General features: G+C 37.0%; 2 long non-coding RNA genes across 2 annotated transcripts in view; one reads left to right on the top strand and one right to left on the bottom strand.

The window, feature by feature from the left end:
- Positions 1 to 12692, bottom strand: part of LOC309608954 — a 1139914-nt gene that overhangs the window by 644504 nt on the left and 482718 nt on the right. The window lies entirely within an intron of this gene.
- Positions 1 to 12692, top strand: part of LOC309608679 — a 37814-nt gene extending 25122 nt beyond the window's left edge. The window contains exon 2 of the long non-coding RNA XR_014233059.1: positions 1 to 12692. This exon is cut by the window's left edge and continues 21826 nt beyond it. This is a non-coding gene — a long non-coding RNA (uncharacterized lncRNA).

The following is a 12692-nucleotide window of genomic DNA, read 5'->3' as shown; positions in this document are numbered from 1 at the left end:
ACAATGGGCTTTTTACATACAGGCATAGAGTCAAATACTATTTCTGATCTGCACTTTCAAAGCTACTCCCACGGAAGGGGCCAAAACACATGAGAGGACAAAGAGATGATAATGAAATCAAACAATTAAACTTCTCACCTCCTATCAAGCCCCATGATTAGATGTGATTTCAAATTTTGGCATTCCCTATCAAGGAGAAACTCATTAGGATATTAGATTCATCCATTTTTAAAGGTATATTTATTGGGCACCTCCTTTGTGCCAGGCATGCTAGAGGCACTGGAATACAAAATTAAATGAGAACATCAAAATCCTTGAGAAGTCCTCAAGGAAAAACAGTAGGAACAACAGCCCAGGAGAGAGGCACTTACAACCTCCTGGGGCAAGTGCTATAGTCAAAGGAGGCTCAGGCTACCACAGAAAGGCGCCCCATGCCTGCATCCCCAAGTAGGTCAGGAAAAACTGGGAGGGGAGGATAAGGAAAGAAATTTGATTTTGTACTACAGCAAAATGACCAGAAATGTGGTTGGGATCAATACAAGGGGAGAGGATATATTTGCTCACAATGACAGGAATAAAGTCACTGCTGGTAGCTTTTCCATCTCCTCAAGACTTTGCTCAACTGTTACTTCTTAAATGAGTCTTCCCATAACCACCATACTTAATTCTAGAATTCTGCCTCACCCACACTCCTGAACTCCTGTTACCCTGCTCCACATTTTTTTAAAATTTTATAAAATACTTTTCACTTTCTGCTGTACAATATAACTTGCTTTTATGTTATGTTTAATGCCTCTCCCATGCCTTCCTCTCAACCCACAGCCAGAAGTTCCGCAAAGACAGGGGTGTATTTTCATTCAACAATATATTCCAAGTACCTAGAACAGTGCATGGCACAAGAAGGCATTCAATAATGAACTTTAGAAATGCAACTCATTGAAAGAGCATAAGGGTCTGATGCTTCACTTTGAGTGAAACTTTAAAAAATACTAGTGTTGTTCCCTAGACTAGCAACCACCTATTGTCATACAACTGAGGAATTCCAGAAAATAAAAAATTGTCCCATGAAGAGCAACTGTGCATGCCCCCCTTGTCAAAAATAACAATAAGAGCCTTCCTAGATGGGATGTGTGACGTCTCTGTTTTTGTCTTATATCCTACAGCCAATTTGACCCCTCATCAAGTTTACATATTAAAAAATATTTCAAAAGTGTCCACCTTCTCCATCCCAGATGCCACAACCCAGGTTTAGGACATCACCATTTCTTAGTAACACCAATAAGCAGGTCGTCAAGTGCTTATTCTGGCTCCAACCTTGCCTACCTCCAATCCATTCTCTGGTCTGAAGCAAGAGGGATCATTCTAAGGCACAAATCTGTTTCTGCTTAAAAACTTCAAACATTCCCATTCTCCTTATGATAAAGACCAAATTCTGAAACATGGGTTATGAAGAGCTGATTCATAGCCACTGGCTCGTGAGAGCTGATTGTGTATACCTCTTCCCAATTCTGTAATTAGTAGAGTCACGTGGGTAGCTTGAAATTCGCCATGTTGGGAGTATGTCTGCCTCATGGAAATTGGCAAATGATAGAAATCAGAGCTTTTTAATCCAAAAAACAGTTTGTTAAACAGCATACCACTGGACAAACACCAATATCCTTTTTTTAAAATACGGCTAGATTTGATGTGTTAATATTTTTGTTGAGGATTTTTGCACCTATGTTCATGAGGGATGTTGATCTATAATTCTCTTGCTGTCTTTGTCTAATCTTTGTATTAGAGTAATACTGGCCACATAAAATGAGTTGACAAGTGTTGCATTATCTTCAGTTTTCTGGAAAAGTTTGTATAAAATTGGGATTATCTCCTCCTGAGATGTCTGGTAAAATTTGCTAGTGAAACAATCTGGCCTGGAATTTTCTTTGTTGGAAGGCTTTTAATTACAAATTCCATTTTTAAAAATAGACTTATTCATATTTTATATTTCTTCTTGTATGAGTTTTGGCAGTTTGTGCTTTTTCAAGAAATTGGTCCATTTTATCTAAGTTGTCAAAGTTATTATTTTTTTTTGTAGTATTCTATTTATTAATTTATTTATTTATTTATTTTATTTATCTGCATTGGGTCTTACTTGCAGCACACGTCCTCTTCATTGAGGCGCGTGGGCTTCTCTTTAATTGTGGTGCGTGGACTCCAGAGTGCACAGGCTCAGTAGCTGCAGTGCGTGGGCTTAGTTGCCCTGCGGCATGTGGGATCTTAGTTCCCTGACCAGGGATCGAACCCGCATCCCTTGCATTGGAAGGTGGATTCTTTACCACTGGACCACGAAGGAAGTCCCTAAGTTGTCAAATTTAATGGCATAGCATTCTTATTATCTTTTTAATGCCTGTAGGGTCTGTAGTGATAGCCTCCTTTATTCTTGATGTTGGTAATTTGTGTCTCTTCTCTCTTTTTTATTTTTTAATTTTCTTGGTCGTTCTAGTTAGAGGTTTACCAAATATATCAACTTTTTTAAGAAAAAAAATTTTGCTTCATTTATTTTTCTATTTTTCCAATTTTATTAATTTCTGCTCTTTATAATTTCCTTAATTTTTCTTTGAGTTTAATTTGCTCTTCAATTTTAGTTTCTTAATGTACAAGCTTAGATTATTGACTGAAAAGTGGTATTTTCTAACATACACAGTTAATACTATAAATTCCCCTAAAGCACTATCTTCAGCAGCATTCCGTAAATTTTGTTGTGTTTTCATTTTCACTCAGCTCAAAAATATTTTCTAATTTCCTTTGAGGCTTCTACTTCAACCCACAAGTTATTTAGAAGTGTGCCTTGAATTTCAAAATATTTATGACTTTTCCAGGTATCTTTATGTAGTTGGTTTCTAGTTTATTTATGGTCACAGTACACACTCTGGATGATTACAATTCTTTTAAATGTGTTAATTTGTTGTTTTCCTTCTTATGGCCCAGAATATTTTCTCTTTTGGTGGGTGTTCCATGTGCACTTGAAAACAATATGTTTTCCACTCTTGTTGGGTAGACTGTTCTATTAATGTCAATCAAATCAAGTTGTTTGATAGTGTTGTTCAAACTGATTTTCTTTCCAATTGTTTTATCTATTACTGATAAAAGAATGTGAATTTTTCTATTTCTTCTTTTAGTTCTATCAGCTTTTGCTTCATGTATCTTAAAGCTCTGTTACTTGGTGTATGGACACTTAGTATTGTTATGTCTTTTTGGTGAATTGACCCTTTTCCATTATGTAAGGTTCCTCTTTGCTTCTAGTAATTTTCTTTATTCTAAAGTCTACTTTGTCTACTTAATATAGTCACTCTAGCTTTCTTTTTATCAGTGTTTGCATAGTATATATTCTCTATCCTTTTACTTTTAATCTATCTACCTCATTATATTTAAAGTAAATTTTGTGTAGGTAGCATATAGTTGTGACTTTATTTTTAAATCCATCTCTATCCTTTAATTGATTTAGATTTAATGCAATTATTGATATGGTTGGATTTATATCTCCCATTTTATTATTTGTTTTCTGTTAGCCCCCTCTGGTTTTTTTTTTGTTGTTGTTCTTCTGTTCCCTCTTTCCTGCCTTTTTAAAATTTAAATATTTTTTATTATTTTATTTTAATTTCTCTATTGGCTTCCTGGATATATCTCTTTGTTTTATTATTTTTTTAGTGGTTGCTCTACAGATCACAATATTCATGCATAACTTTTCACAGTATGCTTAGAGTTAATATTTTACCACTTCAAATAAAACATATAAGCCTTACAACCAAATAGATCCTGTTAGTCTCCTCTTTCCCATATAGTTGTCATATGTATTATATCTACACATATTGAAAAATCCCATCAGACAATATTATAAATTTTCCTTTCAACAGTCATACAAATTTTTAAAGAATTTTAAGGTAAGGGAAAAAAATCTATTATATTTACTCAGCTATTTGCCATTTCTGTTGCTCTTTCTTCATTCTTGAAATTTCAAGTTTCTGGTATAATTTTTTTCTTCAGCCTGAAGAACTTACTTTACCATTTATTTTAGAGTAGGTCTGATGGTGACAGATTCTCTCAGTTTTCCTTCATCTGAGAGGCTTTTATTTTATTTTCATTCCTGAAGGATATTTTTGCTGGATATTGAACCCTGGGTTGATAGTTCTTTTCTTTCAGCACTTTAAAGATATTGTTCCATTCTCTTCAAGTCACTCTGGTTTCTGATGAAAATTTCACTGTTATTTGACCTGTTGTTCTCCTAACCTTTGTATATTAAAGCCACTGAATTTTGGGGTGGTTTGTTACACAGCAATAGAAAGATACTCAAACGCTATAATCCACACTGAACTTCATTTAGTTCTTTGAAAGTCCTTCACTTTCTTCTGGGATTTTGCACATGTGGTTCCTCCTTCATGAGAACTACACCCTCACACATGTTCACATTCCATTGCACACTCCCAAATGAGCCATATTACCTCCTCATCTTTCAGCTTTTGGGTTTTCTTCCTCCAAAAGTAGCTTCCTTGACTCTTCCCTGCTCTATAAGTCTAGATTAAGAGGCCCTATTACACATTTCAATAACAAACTGTGCTTTCCATATCATAGATTTTAAAATAAAATAAAACATGTATTGAGCACTCACTACATACTAGGCCTTGTTCTAAATGTTTTGTAAGAGTCTATGAAACAATCCTGTTATTGCCTCTCTTTTCCCAATGAGGAAACTAAAGAACAGTATGGCTAATTTACCTGCCCATAATCACAGAGTACAGTTAATTAGTGGTTGAGCCAGGATTTGACCCAGACAGCCTGGCTTCAGAGCCATGTCCTTAACCACTATTTTAAGCTGCTTTCAACTTACCCCACTGTATTATAATAACCTTTATACTGTTCTGTATAGCCAATAAGAGTTTAAGATTTGTAAAGAAAAGAACTATGTCTATCTTGCTCATTTTTAGTATCTTTAATGCTTAGCCTAATCCATGAAATGTAGATGGCAATCAATAAGTATTTATCAATTGCATAGCATCAAAACACTGTTGTTTTATTTCTCATGTTATGTGTGTGTGTGTTGCCTCTATATTTTGAGATTCTAGAGGTCAAGGATCTTCAGTTTGCATGTATTTATTTCTAGATTCACAAACCTGAAATATGATAGATTCTCAATAAATATTTTGAACGCATGACTGTTGAGTGAAGAGAAAATATATAGTGCAGAATTAAAATGTCTTATGGAACAAAAAAGGTGCAGAGGCTCTACTTAGAGAAGCCAGGACCTCAACATCAGTAGAACATAAATAATGGTAAGTGCAGAAAAATAAGGACCAAGTCTTCTGGAATCACTTTTCTATCAAAGGTTATAAAACTCACCAGTTATCCAAGAAATGGGATATAAATTAGAATATACCATTTTTGGCCTACTAAATTATCAAACTGGAATTAATAACATACAATGGTAGTAAGGGTATAGTGAAATAATGTTAGCATTATCATGCTTATGGAGATTTAAATCAGTATATTTGTTTCAATAGTCATCAAAAATATTTATATCATGGAGACCCTAATTTCTCTTATAGGAATCTATTCCTAAAGAAATAAGGAGAAATATGGACAAAAATTTAGGTGACTATGTTAGTAAAAAATGGTTTAAAAAATCAGAATCAACCAAAATTATATAGCCATTAAATTTTTGTTTAGAAAGATATGGAGACATGCTTACCATATATATGCATACAAAAAAAAAAAAAGGCCTGAGAGAAAATATTCCAAAATGTCAACAGTGATTAACTTGGGGTGATGGAATTATAAGTGATTTGAATTTTTATTTTTATACTTCCCTGTATTTTTCAATTTTTCAACCATTGGCATGTATTTTTCTTTAATCAGATAAAAACAATAAATGTTACCAAAAAACTGCAAACTAACTTTGCAGCTGACCACAAGGCCCATCATAAATAAACAAGCTGGAGCAAGCCATTTCAAGAAAACAGACGTAATAACTGACAGGGTGGTGGGAAAGCATACAAGCCAAAGGCCCTTCTCCTTCAGCAAAGTAAAGATTATGTTGTTAAAGACACCCTGGGAAAGCAGTACAAGCATCAAGGAACACAAGGATCCAAGACTTGTTGGATGGAGAACATATAGGTTTACATCTGCCTATTAAATATTTCTTGGAGGAAACTTTAAAGCAAATAAATCCCAGCACTCCAGTGGTCTAAGTGAACTGCCAATCCACAGCCAGAGCCAATTCAAGCTTTGAACCCTTGATTTGAAGGTTCTTAGTGAGAAGGGAATTGGAGACCTAAAACTTTAATTCATAGCCCACCCCTCTTCATGTGCACTCTGGTTGGCTAGCACTCTGCTGAGGGCCTGCTTGGATGATAGTTTCAGGCTGTTGACCTCCTTCCCCTATGCCCTGATTGTGTCTTGTCACCAGACATTTAGGAAATGATGCAAGCACTCTCTCTAGTTCTCCATCCTTGCCTTTGACTTGTCCTGCAAGAAAATAACATATTTCCATACATCAAAGCCTGGTACATAAAGAAAAGTCAGGGTTTCATATCTTCTTGAGTCTGTTCAGAAAACTGACTATGACATGGATATGCTTCTTCATAGCTACATTGTAAGAGCAATGTCTAATACGTTAGGCAATTAGACACTAGACATTTAGATGTCTTTACTTTCTCATGGGGCTGAGCCTAGTTTGGGACAATACTTTATCCAAGTGATGGAAGATGATCCATAAATACAGAATGATTAATTGATTGATTGATTGACTGACTGATGACTTTCCATTTTCCACAGATAGGATGACAAATGCATTCATTGCACTGGAGTTGTCATTCCTCCTCCAATACCATCAGTGGACCTCAAAATTTATTCACAGAACTTTTTCTGAAATGCAAAGCTTCCCAAACAGTGCTCCAAGTAGACACTACCAATGAATTTGCACACAGACCAAAGTCTATTTGCCATCCATTCTACAGGACAAAGTCTAAACTCCTTAGGCCCCAACAATCTGTCCAAAGTATGTTTCCCATTACAAGACCACATGCCTCCTGCTTATCTGCCCAACCCCAAACAATCACCACACTGTCTTGCTTCTCAGTCCCCAATTCAAATCATTATCTTCTTTTCTATACTCAGCAATGTGCCTATAGTTCAGTTGTAGTATTTATTTAATTCAACCTTGGAGTCTTCGTCTTACTCATGATAGCCTTCATCTTTGAAAATCAGAATTCTTTTCTTTAACATCAGAAACTTTCATGGATTCCCTTATTATAGGAAGACAGGGACTATATCCATTTTAACCACATTTGTAACTCCAGTAACCAACAAAGTGCCTGTCCACATGGTAGATGCTTGGTAAATATCTATTAAATGAGCAAATGAAATACGTTAATTGAAAAATTTATAATAACCGAAAGCTACTATGAATTGGTATTTTCTCACAAATTTGTATTTCAGAAATTACATAAACATCTACATATCTTTTAAATAAAAATAGACAGATTTAAAATAATAATAAGCTTTCTCTTTAGGGGAAGGTTCTGGTTATTAAAATATTTAAGAGAGTTAAATGTATCTATGTTATCCAGCAATTACTAACACCTAAAGACTTTGAAGACAATAAAACAGACTTAATACTAAACTTCAACTGAACATAATTTCAATTTTCTTTGATGATTCAGAAGGTACTTCATGACCAAGCAATACCCTAGGGCCATAATTATGTATCAATTACACTTCCCAGCAATAACGGTTAATAGAAATGTCTGGTAGTTAAATGCCAGATTAACAAGCTGTTCCTGCCTTTAGAGTCCATGTATACACAGACTCTGCCAGCCCCAGGCTGAATGAAGTATTTCTTGATTCTACTGCTTTTAGAGTTTTCCCAGTAGAGTAATTCAAAGTCTAACTGCATTTGGGGGTATTTCAATTGGTCTTCAACATGGCCAGTTTCTACGCCCACTTCCAAAAAATAAGATGTCATTTATTAAGTGTATTACAATTGGCACGGTATAGCAATCCCAGGCACTAATTTGTGTGACTATGTGTGACCTTAAAAAAGTCACTAACTTCTCTCTTGTGTGGTTCTCTTATTTTTTTAAATTTTAAATTCTTTATTATTGCTATTATAATTCTCACTATCATAATTATCCCCTTATCTTTTAATAGGGATAATCATAGTATCTACCACAGATTATTATTGCAGGGGTTACACACATTGAAAACTCTTGTCAGATGGTAGTTGCTCAGATAGGCTATAACTATTATTATTGTGATGTTGCTTATTCTGTCTACCATTGAATAAAACTCTTGACAAAAAAAAAAATCATCTCCTACCCATCCAGAAACCCTTATTTATTCATTCAATTTATTCAGCATTTATTTTGAGAGCCTACTGTGCTCCAGTCTATGAGTCAGGCATCAGAAAAATAAAGAAAATAGAGTCTTAGTATCTCCTCTAAAGGAGCTACAGTCTAATGGGATAGACAGACATATAACCAGGACAGTTCTAAAACAATGTGGTGTGTGCACACCCTCTAACTGGATTGACCAGGCTCAGGGAGGACTTTCTTTAGAAATGATACCAGTATAAGGTCTTAACAATAAGACAAGGGGCAAACGGGAGTGGGTGGAGGAGGGGGATGATGAGCATTTACTGCGAAGAGGGCATTGCAGATAGAAAGAACCCTTAAAAAAACCCAGAGAGGCAAGAAAGAGCATGGCCTTATTTGGGGAGAATGGGGACTTCAGATGGTTTGGAATTGCTGGAATATAAAGAACAAGGCAAGGAGTGGTAAGAGATACAATGGAGGTGTAGGCAAGGACTAGACCACAGTAGATCATGAGCCCCTGAAGGCTTTAAAGCCAACAGACATGGGAATCAGAAGTGGCGCCTCCCACTACATCATTGTCAGAGTTCTCCCGTTCTTTAGCAGGGTTCTCAGGACAGTATAAGGTTGAACTAGGGCAGTTTGCCTAGGGCAGGGGGCATAGAAAACTGTTTACTCCTGAACTTATGAGGCCAGCGGTAAGTCTTTGGAAGTGGTTTGAGCTTGGGTTAAAATTCTCAAGAATGGAAGATTCCAGAAATGTCCATTTGACCTGGACTGTCTCTCTCTTTCCCCAGTGAAGCACAAAAGCTGTTCAGACAAATAAGCATGTGTAGTGAGTCTCTAGATCTTTGAAGAAGTCCAGAAGAAAACCCTTGCTTCATGGAAGCTGTGTGTGAAGGCCTGGCCTTAGTCTACCCATCTCAGTTAAAAGCCACCAGAGCCTGCTCTGGGTTTAGGCCATAGTTAGTGGAAAGCCAGGGCTCTGCACTTACAGACCAGCAAGGGTGTTATGCTTATAGGTGTCTCATAGATCCATGACCCATGACTTGTAGACTTGTATTCCAAGAAGTTCAGCATCCCCACAGCTCAGCCAACTTTGGACATAAATGTCCCAAAATCAGAAAATAAATGCTGTACTGTGGCCAAGGCAACAGCAGCTACTTCTGAGAATATAATGGGGTAAAGAAGGGACACAGAATGCTTTGCTAAATTCTCTTTCTACAGGAAACCGGAATAAAAGTGAGTTAAAACTCCAACACTTGGCTTTTATGGTTAATAACCCTTAGCAAAAGATATATATATCCCTCGTACTTATGCAAAATAATGTGGAGAATTTGTGGAGTTCTTGCTCTAGATGATTACAGCCAAAAATTTTTTTAACATATTCACCTAAAAATGTTTGGATAATTGAAGAGAAACATCATTTATTATTTGAATTATCTGAAATGCTCCACTTTAGTGGACTGTATAGACACATTTCTGAATTAATTTATCCAAGAAATGCTGCTTTGAGAAAAAAAATTGACATTGGAAGGGAGGGATGGGCCTCCTCAATAAAGTCCAAGATTGTTTTTAAAGAAAATTCAGAAAAATCAAAAGGAAAGGAAAGCGTGATATGAAATGCTTTTAACTTTACTTTTCTTGAGTACTTACAGATCCCCCCATCTCCATGAAGTAGAAACACGCTCCTTCAAATTCAAATCAGACTACCTGAATGATCGCATTTAAATCCTATTTAATCTGGAAAAATGTGAGCAATGCATCTGCCAGAACATCAATAATGAATTTGGTCACTTGGGCCTGGAGAAAGAAAGTCATCCAAAATTGAACAAGGATGGAGTCTTTGAAGGTGGCCATGCTGGAGCTAGTCACAGTGTGTTAACAATCTTAGAAGCATTTCTCTAGAAGAAGCCAAGGCACAAATGGATTTGAATTTTCAGAGAACAGATAATCCTAATGAGTGACATCAGCCCAAAGATTAAGGATTAAAGCCAGTATGTTAACCATTCTTCTCCTCCTTCTCAGAGTCCTGGGTCATTCAACTATCCCAACATTTAAGTAAAATTTCAAAGCATCGAGAACATACATCACCTACGGACAGATACCCAGGCACTGGGGAGGTATCATGCTAGTCCAAATTATCTGGTTTTCTTGTACCTCTTCCATACTTAAACTGCCCAAGTAGTATACTCACCCATGCACAGACATACACACCAGACAATACTATTATAATTCTTTTGAAGCATGCTAATGGATTATACCAAAGTATAACACTATCTTTTGTCACCCAAAGTCTATAAGGGCAGTCAGATTAGCCCTTCAGGTGCCTGGCAGCTCCACAATTCTCCTCGTACCAAATCTCAATACTAATAATATTAATATACTAAATAATATTAACTGACCTTCTAATTGTCTCCTGTGGTTAAGATTCTCCAACCATACTGGAAGTTCCTGGAAAGCAGAGACTGGAGTTCTACCTTTGTTTGTTTCCTCTATAGCAAAGTATTGGTAATGGAATGGGCTTGATGAAAATTACATGTGAATTGACTGGTGCACATACAAACATGTTTGTTTATGACATGAACCGACATGCTGTTTATGATATGGTCCAACCAGACAAATTAATTTGAAAAGACAAAGGGTTTAACAATGGCTTTTGTAACTAACGAATTGGCATTTTGAGGGTAATTCTATATCCTCAGTGAAGAAGAGACTTGGCCGGAGTCACTGTAGCTCTGACCCCTAATATAGTTCATGCCATACTCTTAGATCATTACAGAAAGATCTCGAGCTCAGAGCTCAACTACTAAGAAGTGAGTACAGGGGCCCTCTCTGTTCTAAGGAGTTGACTAATATTTTCTATCTGCCAGTTTGGGCACATTTTACTATGAGAACACAAGTTCTGAAATCCCAAGAGAGTCCCAGAAGATCACCAAGCTAATCGACAAAGCAGATCTGGCTATTATATATATAAGGGGATACATCCCAGGGAACTTTGCAAAACTTGAGTATATGGAGTAAGCAGCTCTGGTGATTCCAAAGAGGCCAAGGGAAACAAATGAGGCTTTATTTGGGGTTATATAAAATGAGACCATGTCAGAAACATAAATCATTGGGGGAACATTTCAAATCCAAGGTACACCATAGCTAAATGTTCTCTGTCTGGACAACTTGCCCTCCAGGAGATCTGAATTTACCCCAGGTCAAATGAAGACCAAGGTCAAAGACAGGACCTGGAATAGAACCCTTCATTCCCAATTTGCAGGCTATAGCTCGAAGCCCAGGCTAAGGATTACATCCAAGGCTAAAACAAGCATTGTATCAGAAATCTGCACATCTTTAGTAAATGAAACAAGTTCATTGAAATCATAGAAATCCCATCTTCGAACAACTGATTTATGGGATGTGATGATTTGGAGGGGTGAAAATGAGACAATCATGTATGTGACATGTATGACACCTTCTGAAGTGTCTCTTGGGGGAATTCCTAGGATTAGGCAAGCCACTGTGGGTATGGAAGAAACCACAGCTTAAGATACTCCTTGGGAGACTTAAGCCAGGCAGATCCTCATGCTGATATAAAGCATGAACACTGAGATGTTCATGTTTAATGCTGTGACAAGACATCTTATAGATATTGCCCAAAGCTGGAAATGACAAATGCTACCAAAAAATAAGTAGAATTTTTTAAAGGACTTTGGAAATTGCCCACATCAAATGAACCTTGCTGGTCTTGACAGAGCCTATCTGTATCTGATGACTCTGTGGGCTATTCAGAAGAATCTGTCTTCTTAACAGCCACCTTGCTGAAGAGAAGAAAGGGGGACAGACCCCCTGCCTTTACAAAGAAAGGGATCTTAGCAATAATGGAAGCAGGAAAGATAAAACAGCCTGATGAAATTGAAAGGAGATGATGGGAGACCCTTTCCAGATTGAAGACAACTTTCCTCTTTAATTTACAGATTACCTATAAAAGCTAGATCAATAGTATCTAGCATAAATATGTATCTAGATAAATAGTATCTGATATCTAGATAAACTGTATCCAGGATTTCACTTTTTAAAAATGTTATATAGGGCTTCCCTGGTGGCGCAGTGGTTGAGAATCTGCCTGCTAACGCAGGGGACACAGGTTCGAGCCTTGGTCTGGGAAGATCCCACATGCCGCGGAGCAACTAGGCCCGTGAGCCGCAATTACTGAGCCTGCGCGTCTGGAGCCTGTGCTCCGCAACAAGGAAGGCCGCAATAGTGAGAGGCCCGCACACCACGATGAAGAGTGGACCCCGCTCGCCGCAACTAGAGAAAGCCCTCGCACAGAAACGAAGACCCAACACAGCCAAAAATAAA

Source organism: Balaenoptera borealis (assembly GCF_965194805.1).
Source record: "Balaenoptera borealis genome assembly, chromosome: 13".
Taxonomy (NCBI): domain Eukaryota; kingdom Metazoa; phylum Chordata; class Mammalia; order Artiodactyla; family Balaenopteridae; genus Balaenoptera; species Balaenoptera borealis.
The sequence above is the reverse complement of the archived record's forward strand: the minus strand, read 5'-3'. Positions and strand labels throughout refer to the sequence as shown.